The following is a 17,342-nucleotide window of genomic DNA, read 5'->3' on the forward strand; positions in this document are numbered from 1 at the left end:
AACAGCACTATCATATGCCTCAGGATTCCGGTATTCTAGGAACTTAAGAAAATGCATATAAGGGTTTGACAAAATTTTTTCAGCTTATTAAATAAGCCAAAGGTAGGCATAGGAATTCACATTAACAAAAAGGTACGTATAGTGTAGAGCAGTGCTTCATTTTAGCTAGCTACTAAAACTTCATTTGCTGTTGACTGTCTTGGGCATTAAAATGTTCGTGTAGATTTATATCCAGCTTTTCTTAAAACTAGAAAATAAGGGCCGGCCCGTGGCTCACTCGGGAGAGTGTGGTGTTGGTAACACCAAGGCCACGGGTTCGGATCCCTATATAGGGATGGCCGGTTAGATCATTTGGAGAATGTGGTGCTGACAATACCAAGTCAAGAGTTAAGATCCCCTTACCGGTCATCTTTAAAAAAAAGAAAAAACTAGAATATAAATTCCTTAAACTTCTAAACAAAATATTTTTGTTTTCCTAAACTCTCAGTCTCAAAAAATAAAACACTGGTTTAAAGTACTCTGAAATACTAGTTTATCCCTGTTTCAGGGGTGAGGTGGCTTTGAAGATGTTCTGTATGGTGTTTTAAAGTTGGGAAGAGGATGTCAACATTTCACCTACAAGTTATAGGTTATACTGACATACTGAGTTTGCTTCTCTTCATCCTCGTTTTGATTTTTTTTCTATTACCTTGCTCCGTTTTCTTTTTTAGAATATTCACTGTCCAGTGCCAAGGGTCAGTCTGTAAATAACCTGGCAAGTTTTCGGTCTTACACTTAATGGCTCACTTACTTCCAGGAATATTTAAAACATTTTTTTTTAAAATGAGAGAATTTGGAAAGTCTCACTGAGTTTGGTATAATAGAAAATTGCTTTTAACTGAAAGTATTTTCATCCTGAGATGGACAAATGAAGAAGCCCACCTGTGTTTCCCTCATGCACAATATAGAGGTCTGGTACGTATATGTGTGTTAGGGAGTGAAAAGGATCCTAAGTCTTATAACCCCTGGGAAAGTCTGCTGGATGAAAAAGCTAGGGGGAAGCTTTAAATAAACAAAATTTATGATATGTTAGGTCCCTATAACAGTAAAGTGTTTTCATTTAAGTTTATTAATGTTTAAAATTATTTGGCTGGAAGTTTGAAAGATTGGAATTTGAGCTGGGGCCCGCTCACTATCTCCCTGGAACCTATGATTCTGCCAGGAAATGTTTTGGGTAAATTTCTCCTACCTGTTATCAGAGATATGCTGCTGCTACTGCTTCCATCACTGAGTCTGTGATGATGAGTTTCTCTTCCTGGTAATAGTAGAAAGCCTGCAGCCCCACACAATGCATGCACCCTCTCTGCTGTCTAACAACAATACCTACCCCCACCTAACCTCCTCAAAATGCCTTCCACCACTCCTCTGGATCCACTGGATCTCCTCAGATCCACTCAGTGTCTGAAGTTATCTACACCACTTTAGCCTTGCCTCCTCCACCTGGCCAAGACTACTCCTAGGCCCAATTAGAAGAATATGAGGACCCCTCTAAGCAAAGTTAGGAGGATCAGGCAAAAGGAAGGTATTTCTCCTTGAGTGTTAGTTAGGCTCATTGTGGAGCATTGCAGTAACCCATCAATTTCTCAGTGCTCCTGATGTCTTCATTACCTCAAGGTCTGGGGCTCATGTTTTTTCTACCCCCCAGCTAGGCAAGGGCTGTGTAAGAGGGCCAAATCAATGGAGGTATGAGTGTAATTATGTGTCCTACAATAAACAGCTGTCAATCAAACACATTTTACAATTAATAGGTATCACAATTGGCAATCTTACGTGAACTTCAGCAAATCTAACCCGTCTTCTTGCTTGCTTTTGTTTTTTTCTCTACCTTTTACCTCCTTTTTGACTACCTGGTCTACAACACTAGAATTTTACCCTGTGCCTGATGTCCCTCCCCAGCTCCAGGACTGTTTTGACAGTCTGGTCTTTGCTTTTGGAATCTTCTTTGGGGTCATCTCTTGGTTTATTTCTATAGCTTTAGTTCTTTCCAGTTCTGCAGTTTGGCACCAGGTCTGTTGTAACTACCAAGGTCCATCCCTGGTTTCAGCTCTAGGTTCTGATCCCCACTCTGCCTATTCCACAACTTAAGTCTTTCATACTCTCCACTTGGTTCCTCACTCTGTTCTGTGACAACAGTTTCTAAGCTGGGTGAGCACTTGGCATTCTCTCATATGCCCTCTGCCAGGCAGTAGCATGTAGTGGATACCTTTTGAAGGTGCCTGTTTTAACTCAAGTTCCTCTTCTCTGAGAGTCTTCTACCAGTAGCAGGAGCATAGGCCTGCTATCTGAGTACTGCTAATCCCAGGCTCCAGCCTGGAATTTTGAATTTTGAGAGAATGACACAAGATGACTCAGAGGTTATTCATGGTGGCCATGGTGGAGTTGAGAGTCAAATGGCAGAAGATGAGTGTCCAGGGTTAGAAGAGTCCAGTAGCAGCAGGCAAAAAGTGTCCAGTGCTGGTGTGTCTGCATCCTAAGCAGACCGTCCTCCTGGCAGGACCTGGACTCTGCCTTGCCTTCCTTGCTTCCTGCCTGAGCCTGCTCCCCTAATCTTCCTGTTGGTTCTCTGAACTTCCTACAATAAATTCCCTTTCTGCTTAAATTAACTAGGGACTGTTTCTGTTCTTTGTGAATAAAACCACTACTTGTTTCTGCTACTTACTTGTACTGCTGACAGTAAACAAGTGCTGTGAGGGCAGCATCTCCTGCCATGGATACAGAATGGGGGTGAACTGGAGAGCCAGTTTTTACAGAGAGAAGGATGAAGCAAATGCACAGCTAGACGTGGAGATAAGAGATTGTAGGAACCCAACACCGAGACTCACGTGCCTTGTACCACATGTAAGACCCCAAACCTGAAACAGAGCTGGCAAGTCAGTCACCCCTGTCTGCTCATGGAAGTCATGGCTTTTATTTTTATTTTTATTTTTTTTGTCTTTTTCGTGACCGGCACTCAGCCAGTGAGTGCACCGGCCATTCCTATATAGGATCCGAACCTGCGGCGGGTGGCCCTGCAGTCATGGCTTTTAGATCATGGCATAGCATACACTCTGCCCCAGAGCATTAACCCCATCCTCAGAATCCTTCTCAACACAAACAGTTCAGGCAGCAGCCACTCCAAAATTGGAGTTAGAATATATTGAAAACCAATTGATTTGTCTGCCCTATAGGCTTGTAATTTCCTCCTAAAATCTATATTTGCAATTCCTGTAGCTATTACCAAGTGTTTGGCCCATACTTCTCTGCTATATTAAGTTGATGGGTAGTCATAATATGTCAGTGCTTCTGACATTGAGTTAAACACCACTAAAATTGCTACCAGATTGCTACTTCCTGGAAATCTTTACAAATGGGTTATGAAAAGTAGAACATAACTTTGCTTGAAGGCAAGAAGTTAATGTTAGAATGTTTACCTGCATTGAACTTTTAGAGAAGAAACTATAAATCAGGCTCTTTTCTTTAAAGTTAGCTGACATCAGGTCATAAAACAAAGATTTGTATTAAGGAACTTTTCATTATTAGACGTTTTTACAAGTTAACACTGGCTGGATTTTTTTTGTTTGTTTTGGTTTTTTTAATGTGTTTATTAGAGGCTGGTGGGTTGGCTCAGTTGGTTAGAGCACAGTATTATAACACCAAGGTCAAAGGGTTTTTTGGGCCGAGCCTGTGGCGCACTCGGTAGAGTGCTGCGCTGGGAGTGCCGCGACGCTCCCGCTGCGGGTTCGGATCCTATATAGGAATGACCAGTTCACTCACTGGCTGAGTGCCTGTCACGAAAAACCAACAACAACAACAACAACAAAAAAAAGAAAGGGTTTTGATCCCCATACTGGCCAGCTACCAAAAATAAATAAATAAATCCATGCTTTTGAAAACTTTATTTTAATCTCTTTTTTGAAGTTAAACCTTCTTTTTCCATTTTCAGCTGTTTAGATCATTATTTTTAACATTTGTATCTGAGCAAGTTTTAAAACCTTACCAGATCTTATTTTGTGATGTAAACCATAATGCATTTAATCCATTAGCAAAATATATTCACTCTTCTTTGACTTGTGTATAGATAGGGCTTTTGATAACTTGAAATATCCACTTAATTTTTCTTCTTTCTAAGGGATTTGTCTAAGGGAAATACACAACAAATATTTAATGTAAGACCCATGCTTTGATGAAATGTTTTAGGTCATGTGAATGAATGAATTAATCAGATAGGCAGTGCAGATAGTAGGGCTGATAAACAACGGCAGCAAAAACAACAGCAGTCTACTATTGAGCCCTCACCATATGCCAAGTGCTTTACCTGTATCATTCACTGAATCCTAACATAATAACTCTGGAGGCTGGTAGTGTTATCCCAAGTAACAGATTGGATCCCTCAGGCTTTCAGGGGTTAAGCAACACACTGATAAGAAGAGATGCTCTAAAACCTATTCTACTTAACGTCATTGTGATTGCAGAAAAGAAATTATTTTTAAATGTTATTTCAATGACCTTGTAAACAGCATTTATTTCTCCAAATTATGGAATAATAAAAGTGGATAAATTGTCTTTATAATATGGAATGCATAACTAGGACATGTGAGATTCTACAAATTCATAGAAAACTCTTTCTTTTTATTACAATCATATATCCCTAAGGAAGGGTTGGGGCAAACTTAGAAAGATGTATGAGACTAGCCTAAAAAGAGTGAATTCAATTCAGAGAAAAACAACATGTATTAAATATAACTTTCTGGAAATTAGTATTTTGCAGCTATCAAGTCAAACTTCCATTGACAGCTCCCTGAAACCATGGTTTTGAAACAAAGAACCAACTATCTGGGAAATGACTATATGTACTGCATAAATAATTTATCAAATAAAAAATATCTAAGTTAAGTCAGTGTTAATGTTAACATTTTGATCTGCCTAGTCTGGGTAACTATGTAAGCCTACCCTGGTAACTATAACTCCATGATATGACTCAGTAACAGTTAATAATAGCCCAACACTAGGTGAATTTGTTTAATATTTTTAAAATAAGCTTATTCAGTTATCCATAAAGCACTTATAGTGTCTCCCAATAAATTCTGTATACTTTGGCTTATATTAAAAGAGATCTTATGATTTTATTAACTTGGAGAAACTGGAGATAAATGGCAGGACACTTTATTGAAATTCAAGGTGTGTAAATATATATTAATAGAATTTCAAAGATCTTATTAGGATTTTTTATTTTCCCCAGAGAAAGAGAAATTAGAAATCCTACCAAATTTTGTGTTAAAATACAGTTTTCTTTTGGAAATTTTCATTAGAGACTAATAAAATCAATTTTTATAGTTTATACCCAATTTGGTTAAAAGATATTTTTTGTTTTCATCCAGCTCAGGGACTACTGACCGACCACTGGAAGCCCCCAAGACCCCGAGCCGGGGTAGGTGGACCACCCCCTAGGGCCTCAGCCATGCTCCCACCGCCCTTGCAACCAGGCCTGCAAAGGAGCCGACAACGTGGGCCAGCCCCGCCCTTCCACCTCCGTTTCCCCCCACCCCCTTACTGCTCCGCAACTTCTTAGAATGTAAAAAATAATAATAATGAATAAATTAGAAAAAAAAGAAATGCTATAGGTTTTGATTGAAAGAACTAGTCAGTATTTTAAAAAATTATCTTCTAGCTTTATTACCATTATGATAATTTTCATTTGTTTATAGTGAACTAACCTACAACCATTTCAAATTTCCTGAGCCCTGAGTTTTATGATTAATTTGCATGAGAATATGTAATTATGAAGACTCAAAACCATGTTGACTAAAGAATCAAAACCATGCACTGAAGATTCATAGTGTATACCATGACTCTCACAATTTAGAGGATGCTATCTAAATAATCTAAACACGACTAAAGGAAAGATTTTTCTTTTGGAAACCTGGTGATTTTGGCTTAAAATAGAAAATTGGCCCTCATGCTCATTTTATGTAAAATTAATTCCAACAAGTTAAAATAGAAGCAAAGCAAGAGACCAGGGAATGGATATTTTGAAAATCACAGGGTGGAAAATTTGGTTTATGTTATGGTAAGCATTTTAGAACTTATCTGAAGTCCTGTTCAGAAAACATTTAGGTTCTCCATAAGGCTCTGAAGGACGTATTGTCATGTGGATTTTATTTGAAAACCTTGAAACGAAAAAATCCTCCCTTTAATAAACAACTCCAGAATTAACAGCTTATTTAAGCTTTTCTCTAAAGTCTCACATATTCTTTGTAAAAATTACCAGTCTCCTTTCCTTTGAGGTGATGTGCTGTATATCTAGAGAACAAAGCATTTCCTGAGTCTGGTTAGAATATGTAGGACTCATTTCTAAGTGTTTGCCATGTACCCTCAAGAGTCTGGTTTTGAAAAAACAAAAACACCCAAAGAATACAGAAACTTCTATAATATCATGAGATGGTTAACAGCACAGAATTATGCAAAGTCCTAGCAAATATTTGATAGATTTGATCATCTAGACATATAAACACTTATTAAGCTTTACTTAGCTTAGGTAATCAGTTTGAATATCCATAAAAGGCTGTGACAATGCCAAGCTCTTTGGACTGGCAGTAAAATATAAATTCTGGTCCCACGACTATTGAGTCCAGGATTTCTTTTTGAGGTGATGAAAATATTCTGAAGTTAGATAGTGGTGACGGTTGCACAGCTTTGTGAATATACTAAAAACCACTAAACTGTGTACTTTAAAGGGTGAATTTTACTTTATATTTTTGTTATATCATGATTTAAAAAAAAAATTCTGATTCCAGAATTTTATGTCTTTTTGTAGCTATGTAATCTTAGGCAAGCAAATTTCCCAATTTCTTAGGACTTTAGTTTTCTCCACTGTAAAGTGAAAGGATTGTACTAGAGAAATGTGTTTTGAACTGTGGGCTGCTATTCCTTAGTGAGTAGCAAAATCAGTTTAGTAGATGGCAACTGGCTTCTTTTAAAAAATGAAACAAAGAAATATCAGAGTGCACTGCATAGACTAAGTAGTATTTTGCAAAACTTTTGTTTGCCTTATTTGAGTGCATATTGAGTCATAACATAAAATATTTTTTCCCTGTGGGTTATAGTCTAATAATTCAACACACAGAAAAACTCTTTTGATGTGATCCCTGCTTCTCATGGAGCTTCCAGTGTCTTGGCAGTAAAAACTGGACGCTATCCTTTCGAGTTTGTTCTTTAGCCTTGCCCTGCTTTTATATGCTAACACATTTAAATTAGTCTTCACCACAATCTGAGAGGTTTTTGTTTTTGTTTTTTATTGTGAGTACATTGAAACTCAATTCAAATAATTTGGTGTTAAGAGATCCAGTTTAAATTAAGCTCCCAGTTTCTCTGAGCCAAGACTGTTAGTTTTTCCCACTGTATGGCTCTGAAGGATGGCCCCCTTTCCCAAATTCACCCTCATACATACACTGTATATTTGTATTTAGTATGTTTTCCATTTTTTCAATTATTTGAAATAAATGTAAGATATATATCCAGACATTTCCATTTTTTAGCTTTTGTCTGCTATGGGATCTGTATTTTACTATTTTAGGACATTTAAAAAATTTAGTCAAACTGGAGGGACTTCTGTTCTCTTACCTTTGGTTCAGTTCAAACCTTGAATATTTAACATTATATATAATAGTCACATACAAGTGTGTCACATTATTTCCTTTTTAATGTTACACTATAAATTGTTAAATTTAAGTCCAGCTGCGAAGGCCTAATGGGTCAAGGACAATGTAGCTATTTGATAGGTTTTTGCAAATTCATCTTGGAATTTAAAGAGGAATGGAAAACCTTGGCTGAGTTTGTTTCTATTTTTTAAACTGTAATCCTATCCTTGGAGCAATGCTTGAGATAATGATCCCCACAAAGAATAGAAGTGATGTGGAGAAAAAGCACTTGTTTAAGACATAAAATGAGAGATGGCCTTCTAATCTGTAAAACCTACTTTGGAAAAATCAGATTATAAATTTCTTCAAGGCACAGGTAGAACACATTTAACAGAGATTTTACCCAAGTAGGAATAATGCAGAACCGGTGTGAAGAACTTAGTGTGGCTAGCCACATACAAGCTTTCTGGTCATTTATATGTTTTCTAAGGCAGGTACCATTTATTTCACAATTACCAAGTGCCAGGCAAATTACTAGTACTTCAAATCATCATAACTCATTAGTCCCTCATAAGAATCCTGCAGATTTAGGTATTAATGATATAAAAATCCCCCGAGAGTCATACCACATATCAATAAATTTCAAATGTAAATAGTATATAGTTTAGGCATTTTCCAAAAGTTAGAATTTAGTTCTTAATTATAGATTAGAATCCTTACATAAAGGAGTGCTTTTGGATATTTGCCATCAACAGGAGATTTTTAATCTCAGCAACAGATGTTGATTACTTATTGTCATAATACCATTATAAACAAATTATAGTATTTATAGCTTATTTGGTCTTTTTTCCTACTTGGAAACCAAAAACATTTTATATAACATTTCCATCACCAAGTATTTTCTTCATTGTGCAGCTTGTGAAAAATCAGGACATTAAAATGAAGTGATTTCTCAGTTTCTTATACTGAGTCAACAGCACAAAATCATTATTGTTACTCAAGAAATGCTTACCAGGGCTGGCCAGTGGCTCACTTGGGAGAGTGTGGTGCTGACAACACCAAGTCAAGGGTTAAGATCCCCTTACCGGTCATCTTTAAAAAAAAAAAATAATAATAATAATAATAAAATAAAGTGTAGGAGTTGTAAATGTGGAATCATCAAGCACCTTTATCTCCTACTCTACCCTACACAAATCCTCTCCTCTTGCACTCTATTTCACACATATTTAGGACTCAAACTCTGACTATGTCATCCTCCCTCTTCCCTTTCTGGAATTCTCTTTCCCCATGATGTCACACTGCTTTTTCAAGGCTTTTGTCAACAGCTTCAGCCTACTAAGACTTCCTCTACTCTAAATTCCCAAAGATTTTATTTCCTGGGTTCTTCATTAACATTTATCAAACATGAGCTACTTTTTATCTTTGTATATAATATTCTATTGTTAGGCTTCTAAAAGTAGGATATGTTCTTCTTCTTCTTCTTCTTTTTTTTTTTACTAAACTCCTACACTTTAAACATGAATTTTTCTATCAAATGTCTCCAGCTCTCACTCTATTGAACTTTGAAAGGGTGGAGACTTTATCTTATCTACCCTGGATACCTTCAGTGCCTAACACAGTACTTTCAGTGCCTGGCACAGAAAAGGCATTCTGCAATATTTGTTGAATGAATGAATGAGTCTCAGATGGATTGAGTGAATATTCAAGGTCAAACAACTAGTAGGTGACAGAGTTATGACTGAAACAAACCATTTGTTTTTACCCCATTCAGATATGAACTGTGAAATGTTAAAGAATCACTATTACTCCATTTTCTTTGGCTTTTTGGAAAATTTCTTGGGTGAACCTTAAGAAGTTTGTATTCATCAGGATTCACCAGTGAAAACACAACCAATAGTATACATATATACATAGAATGTATTTATTATAAACTGGTTCACATAGTTATGGTAGCTGAGAAATCCCAACATCTGCAAGGTGAGTTAGCAAGCTGTAGACCCCGGAGAGCAGATGGTGTAGGTCCAGTTGGAGTCTGAGGGCCCAAGAACCAGGAAGAGCCAATGTTTCAGTTGGTTTCCAAAAGCCCCAATTTGAATGGCTTCCTGGTAATTTTGAGTTTAAGGATCATGTTTTTTCCTTCTATTATACCCCCTCTTACGGTATCTAGAACGATGCCATGCATGCAGAATGTGCTCAGTATAGTCTTGAGCAATGAACACGTAAACAAAATTAGTTTGGAAGAGACTTGGGGAAGTCTAGGATAGTGGAATGGGGATATTCTTTCTGTTAGAAGTATAAAAACGAATAGATACGTCAACACTGGGACATCAAAAATGACAATCCTGTGTAACGACTGGAGGGAAGACATGGAGGGAAAGTGAGTTAGAGGCAGGCACAGAAGCAATCCAAGGAAATGAAGGCAAACTGACTATGAGACTAAAGACAAGGGTGAGTTAGGGGAGGGGATGATGTCATCAGAACAACAATAGAGGAAGATGGTTTTGGCAACAGTTTTGAATATACCTTGAAGAAAATAATTAGAGAAAGGGGAAAAAGGAAACGGGAAAGGGAAGTCTGTTGAGAACTCAGCATGACATTTGGAGTGGGTGGGGAGCTTCCTGTAACAGCTTGATGTTTGAAACATCTGGTCACCTCTTTTAAAAAGGAGCCTTTAGAAACTTCAGCTTTCTCAAGTGACCAGGTTAAGGTAAGCATGGATTCCATGGCGTCATTGCCAGTAGACAGAAATAGCAGAAAAATGGAAAAATACAGACGAAGAACAAACTCTTAGACTGAGAACAATCTCACTAGTTTTCCGATGTAAGTATTCATATTTGTAAATGTAAATGCTTTGTGTTTTTGGAATTCATTTTGTATTAAAATTAAAGTGTTGTAAATTCTATTTTAATTCAGTGATCCCAGATGGCAAAAGGTAGCCAACAGATTTACAAAGAAAGCAATTGTTTTCAAATCTAATGATATTTACTACCCACTTTTCTGTTGTATTGTTTAATTTTCTCAAGATTTCATACATTGCTTCATTTCCAACATTGGTCAGACTTTTCTACAACTCAATTGTGCCCTCTAGCGTTTCTTCGTATTTAGTGACGTCTACTTTGGAGTTTTAAAAAGTGGTCACAGAGAGAATTGGACTCTTCTGAGTAGGGAAGCTAAGGATTCCCACATCATCTTCGGGCTACTCACTATATTAGTCGGTACAAGTGTGGCTATGTTACGGTAACAAATAAACCCCCAAATTTCAGTGGCTTAAAAAACAAAAGTTTATTTCTCACAGAAGGTCCAGAGCAGGTTGGCAGTGCTTGTCTACAAGTGGTGTCTCCGTGGATCCAGGCTTCCTGCATCTTCTGATCTCTATGGCTTTCTCACCTGCCAAGAGATGGATGAGGACATTGGCTTTCAACTGCTTCAGCCTGGAAGTGATACGTGTCACCCTGTTACTTTCCACTCGCCAGCGCTAGTCACCTGGCCCCAGCCTAGAGGCAAGGGAGCCTGGAGGACATGGAGAAGCAGGTAGGAATCAGTTCTGGGAGAATCAAGTGCTCCAGAAGCTAAAGCTGCTACCAGAGTAGCTGGGAACAAACACAGTGGACATGCTAGCTTTATTATTTTGGAAAATATTTTTGTTTTAAGGTTTTCTAATGGGAGAGTATTCAATCAAAAAAGAATAAATAATAATGGCAATTATAATATACATAGTTCTTCATTTTCTAATATGCAACTCAAATATTCCATTTCTATAATAGTAGCGATGTAGGGGCAGATTTTTATATTACAATTTCTCTTTTGATTGGCTTTAAAACAAATTATTTATTAATATTATTGTTTTTACATTCTAAGATGTTGCCTGATTGACTTTTGTACAAAATAACACGTCCCTTATTTCCCTATCCTCCTCCTGCATATATTCGTTAGATGTAAGTTATACCTTTTTAAAAAAAATTATTTCTTCCCAAGTTTCATTTAGAGAAATTTGAAAGCTATTTCCTATGTTGTCCTTACTGATATTCCATCTTGGAGAAGTATATTATATTTGTTTATGAAATTTTGTGAAATGTATCTCTTAGAAAAAATATATTTAAGGAAACTTTATAGTGGCCTATTAATTATTAAGCTCCTGCTTCTTTATTTGAATTTTTATTGTGGTAAAATATATAAAACATAAAATTTACCATTTTAATTATTTTTAAGCATATAGTTCAGTGGCATTAAGTACATTCACGCTGTCGTGAAACTATTAACACCATCAATCTCCAGAATTTTTTCATCTTCCTGAACTGAAACTTTGTACCTGTTAAACACTACTTCCCTATTTCCCCTTCCTCCCACCCCTGGCAACCACCATTCTACTTTCTGTCTCTATGAATCTGATTACTCTAGGTCCCTCAAATAAGTGGAATTATACAATATTTATTCTTTTTCATCTGGTTTATTTCACTCAGCATAACATCTTTAAGGTTCATTCATATTGCAGTATGTGTCAGAATTTCCTTCTTTTTTAAGGCTGAATAATATTCCATTAACGAAGATACTACATTCTGTTTATTTATTCATAATAGCTCATCTTTGACAATATCACATTTACTTTGTTTGGTCAATCATTAATACATATTTGAGACCTTTGTATAATCTATAGAACATCTTAATTAGAGGGACAGAAAGTTGTTCAACACTTGGTCTCTGTGTCCTTTTAGTCTATATATATCTTGATATTTCTATCTTTCATTAGTTCTTCTTGCAAAGCTCCCTTTTTCAAAGAAAGTTATCTTCACTGGACTTGATAGTGCTCTGGAGAGAATAAGCTACAGTATTCGGCATCCAGCATAAGCATGTTACATCATTAAGCTTTTGCTTTTCTACCCTGATATTCTAAAAGGCTGATTTTTTAAAAGTTATCTTAAATATGGAAGTGCTGTAGAAAGTTAGGCACTTCTGGGCTGGCCGGTTAGCTCAGCTGGTTAGAGCACTGCTTTGCAACACCAAGGTCAAGGGTCTGGATCTCCATACTGGCTAGCCACCAAAAGTTAGCACTGCTTCACCATGTTTCTGAAATTCTTTATTATAATTCTATCATTATAGGAGAGTACTTAAAGTTCATAGAAAGATTAATATTACCTTTCAATTCTATTTTTTCACAAATCTTCTGAAGAACTCTTATAATTCTATTGCTAATAATGTTATCAACCCTCATATAATAATAATAGCTACTAGGTACTGTTCTAAGTTGACACATATAATACACGATGATGCTAGTTTTTGAAATAGAAAACACAGGAGAAAAAGCAGAGTAGAAAACGGGAAAATTATAACCTGAGGAAAGCAGGTGCCTAGTGCAAGATGACCAGTGGGAAATGTGAACTTAACTCAGAGCACTGCCGGGCTAGAGACAGACTTGGGAATCAGTGACATCTGGTAAGAGCTGAAGCCGTGGAGCAAATGAGATTCTTAAGAAAGAGTGCAGGGTGCCCACTTAGGCCAGCCCCAGCCTGAGCCGAGCGGCAGGGATGGGCAGAAAGTAGCCAGGCAAGAAGGTATGAGAGGTCATTCCAGGTGGAGGAACTAGTGATGATGCGGAAGCCTGCAGGGTCCCTGGCAGCCATCGTTCGGCTTTCTGTCTGTATGAATTTGACTGTTCTAGGTACCTCTCCTATAAGTGGAATCATAAGTATTTATCTTTGTGTCTGGCTTTTTTGTTGTTGGCTGGCCTGTATGGGGATCCGAACCCATGACTGTATCTGGCTTATTAAGGTAAGTGCTTCTCAGGCTGGCCACTTAGCTCAGTTGGTTAGATTACAGCCTTATAACACCAAGGTCACGGGTTTAGACCCCCTTACCCGCCAGCTGCCAAAAAAAAAAAAAAAAAAAAAAAGATGAGTGGTTCTTAACCCTGACTGTGTAGCAAAATCACCTGTAGAGCTTTGAGAAACTACATATATCTGGGCTCTGCAGCTAAAGATTGAGTTCTGTGCTCTGAGGAAGGGGTTGGACATTTGCATTTACAAAAGCCAGTGAGAATATCTGTTGTAGAAGGAGAACAGCATCACATAAGCTAAAAGAGGAGAGGCAACAGGTGAGCGGAATGGACAACAGTGGAAAAAGTGTCTCTTGGGTTTACAAGGGTAAGGACCAGGGAGCAGCCACTGGGTCTGGCAAACAGGTTTTTCCAGAACCTCTGAAGAGCAGTTTCAGTACAGAAGGGAAGAGTCATTGGTGGAGCAAATCCTCTGGGATGCTGGAGAAATTGGGATCAAAATTATGGGTAGAAAGGGGAGGACTTAAGGATGGGTGGCTTAAAAAACAAAAGCTTTTGTTCCAATAACCCTTCTGAATCCTATCTGAATTTCCAATATTACCAATCAGTCACTTAAAAAATCTGTTAGAGATAAAAGAGGTAGCCGTGGCTCAGTGTAAAGGGATCCTGACTTCATCTCATACAAATAAATAGGTAGAGGGATGGAAATGCCTGATAGCTTCTATTTTCTAAGCAGAGCTGCAGGCACAGTCATTGGAGGCCACACAGCATTGGTGGCTAAGAACACAGGCTTTGGAGCCAGACGAGGCTCAAATTCCAGCTCTGACAGTTCCCAGCTCTTTGATCTTGGTGCTTCAGATTCTCATCGGTAAAATCAGGATTATTTCTCTGCCTGTAGGGCTGTCTTGAAGGTGAAAATGAGTTAGAACGTATGATGTTTTTAGAACAATACCTGGCATGCAGCAAGGACTCAGTTTTGTGTTAACAGGGATGGAGGCAAGAACTGGGCTTGATGGCTGGGCCGCCTTTGGAGGGGAATCGAAAAGGAAATCCACCAGAGCTGAAAGGGGATTCCTGAGTAGTGTAAGGGGCCCAGCTAAAGCTGGAAACCATTAATTTTGCAGCAGAATCGACTGTTTGACTGTTTGATTTTCTTGGTAGAATTCAGCAGCATGGAGAAGCAAAGGTAAGCCATCAGCAGGGGGCGTAGGTAGAAGGGGAAGAGGCCCAGGAATTCCAGGTGTTCCCACAACTGTGGCTAAGTGGTTCAACTTTGGTCCAGGTTGGGGCTGGTCAACTGGAAGATCAGGGAGGACTTCAGGTGTCTGAACCCTGGTGAAAGTCCAAGGGGAGGTTTCGTGGCTGTGAAGGAGGTGGAAGAGCAGCAGGGGAGTTATGGCTAGAGAGCCAATATGAAAAGCACAGTTTAGGGCTACGAGTTGAGTTTATTCCACCTCATCGATTATTTACAAACATCTAAGGAATCTGATGGTTCTTCAGTGATGCCTCAGGGACAAGTCTTTCAATAAGAATGACTTCATTTTCATTTGTCTAGAGATGGGAGCAGTGGAAGAAGTATTTTTCATTTGTAAATTTTCGTTAGATAAAAAGGTGTTTTGTTGTTTGTTTTGTTTTGTTTTGTTTTTGCTCTGAAAACCACTGCCTTTTGGTGGAACGCCCTTGGACTTAACAGTGAGGAGACATGGACTTTGATCCTGCCTCCTCCAAACTAGCAGTGTGGTTTGGGTTAGGTCACTCGCCTTCTTTGGGTGGCAGTGTTCTCATTTGTAAAATGGGTGGGCTGGACCGATGCTTTCCGCGCTAACTTTCCTTCATTCTGGCTTGCCCAGGGTTGGAATTCAGCAGCACAGCCGTGTAGCGCCTTTGGAGGGTTGTGGGCGCCACCTCGTGGTAGAAACAAACAGTGCGGCCCGCAGGTTCAGAGAGACTGAAGTGGGGAGTGGTGGGGGTGAGGGGTGGGAGTGGTGGGGGTTGTGAGAGGGGTGGGGGGGTGATTGTAGGGGGTCAGAGGGGTGGGGTGGTTGTGGGGGCGTGGGGGCGTGGGGGGAGGGAGTGGGAAGGTTGTGGAGAGGACACCCAGGCAGCTTTCTAGATGGGCCTTAATTTACATTAGAAAATACTCTCTCCAGGGACAGGGGCCCCTATCCAGGGGAAGAGTGATCTCTTGCTGGAATAAATTTGGGATGAGCTGGACATGGTGCAGTAACCAGAATCTCATCATGTCAACCAGAATAACTCATCAACGCACATGAATAATGTATGGCTCAGCCTGTTGAAGAGAGACCAAGAACATTAGCCAAAACTTACTTGGAATCGGCTCACTTCAATTAGATTTTTCTTTATTGGAACAGTGACCTTGAAAATGACTCCATCTTCATATTCAGGCCTATCTCTTGTGTTTCCCAGTATAGTTGTAAAACTGATTTGATGTGTGTGCTGTTTATGTAACAGCACTTGAGCAGAGATGAAGTCAGGATCCCTTTACACTGAGCCACGGCTACCTCTTTTATCTCTAACAGATTTTTTAAGTGACTGATTGGTAATATTGGAGATTCAGATATGATTCAGAAGGATTATTGGAACAAAAGCTTCTGGAAATGGCCTTGGATTATGAATTTCCTACTCATGGGTGTAGGGGGTATCTGCAACAAAGTCTGTCATGAAACAAGTGCAATGTAATGATAAAGCAGAAGTGGGAGGGAGTTCTTCTGTCATTGTGTTAGTCCTTGAACCCTTGAGGAAAGAGATGCAATGCCTCTGGCTTTGTACTGTACATACCCACACCTTATGATTAACCTGAACTTTTTTTGTTCAGCAAAACTTCAGACTAAAACTTGACCTCCAAAGAGCTAACCTCAAAAACTGTTTGGAAGGGCTTCTGGGGTTATTTTATTTCCTCTACAAAGAAATCGGTGGATTAAAAACAGTAGTATCTAAAATTTATTGTAGGCTGATATCAAACCAGTCACCCACTTTTATAAATCTATAATTCAGTCCTACCTTTCAACTCCTTGACCCTTAGTCTCAGATGTAGTTTCTCAGAGCAAATACAGCACACCATTAGAAATTTAAATTCTCGATTCCCATTCTTAAAAGGGTGCTAAATCTAGACTTATTCATATTTCCTTCTCATTTCACAACAAAAGGAGTGCACCCTCCACTTATATTTTATATCCTACAACCTCTTACCTCCTACCTCATAAATCAGCTGTCATCTCTTTTCTGTACTTCCAACTTCTCCTGAGCATATAATCATGTTTAAGTGAGTCATATCTTTAAACAAAGTAAAAGATGTAATCCTATTCTCCACTTTATTTTTTATTTTTTGGCACTTCCAAGGGTTCGTGTATAAAAAATAACAACCAAGGGCAATGCTGTTCTCCACTTTGTTACTGTCTCAGGTCTCCTCTCCCTGTCCGAGCCCAGCCTCTGAACAGAGTAGTATATGTTCTCTCTCTCTCTATTCTCACCTCTCATAATCATTTCTCAAATGATGATGATAAAGCTTCCACCCCAACCATTCTACTTTGCTAAAGTTACCATTACCAAATTCAATGGAGGCATGTCTAGCCCCTCTTACCTGACCTCTCTGTGGCATTTAATGGTACTGAACACCTTCATCTTTTAACTCTCTCTTCAGTTGGCTTCAGGGACACTACTCTCCACACTCTTACGCTCCTCTTTAGAAATTCCTTCTCAGTTTCCTGTTTTGGGAAATGTGTGCATGCGTGTGCATGCATTTGCCTGTGCCATTTACTGAGCCCCTTCTAAGTGCCAGACTGTAATAGTTTGCATACATTTTCTCATCTTATCCCCAGAACGACCTTATGAGATAGGTCCTTTTATTTGCCATCTCACACAAGGAACCCAAGACTCGGAGAGGTTAAATAACTTGC

Source organism: Cynocephalus volans, chromosome 13, assembly GCF_027409185.1.
Source record: "Cynocephalus volans isolate mCynVol1 chromosome 13, mCynVol1.pri, whole genome shotgun sequence".
In the NCBI taxonomy this organism is placed as follows: domain Eukaryota; kingdom Metazoa; phylum Chordata; class Mammalia; order Dermoptera; family Cynocephalidae; genus Cynocephalus; species Cynocephalus volans.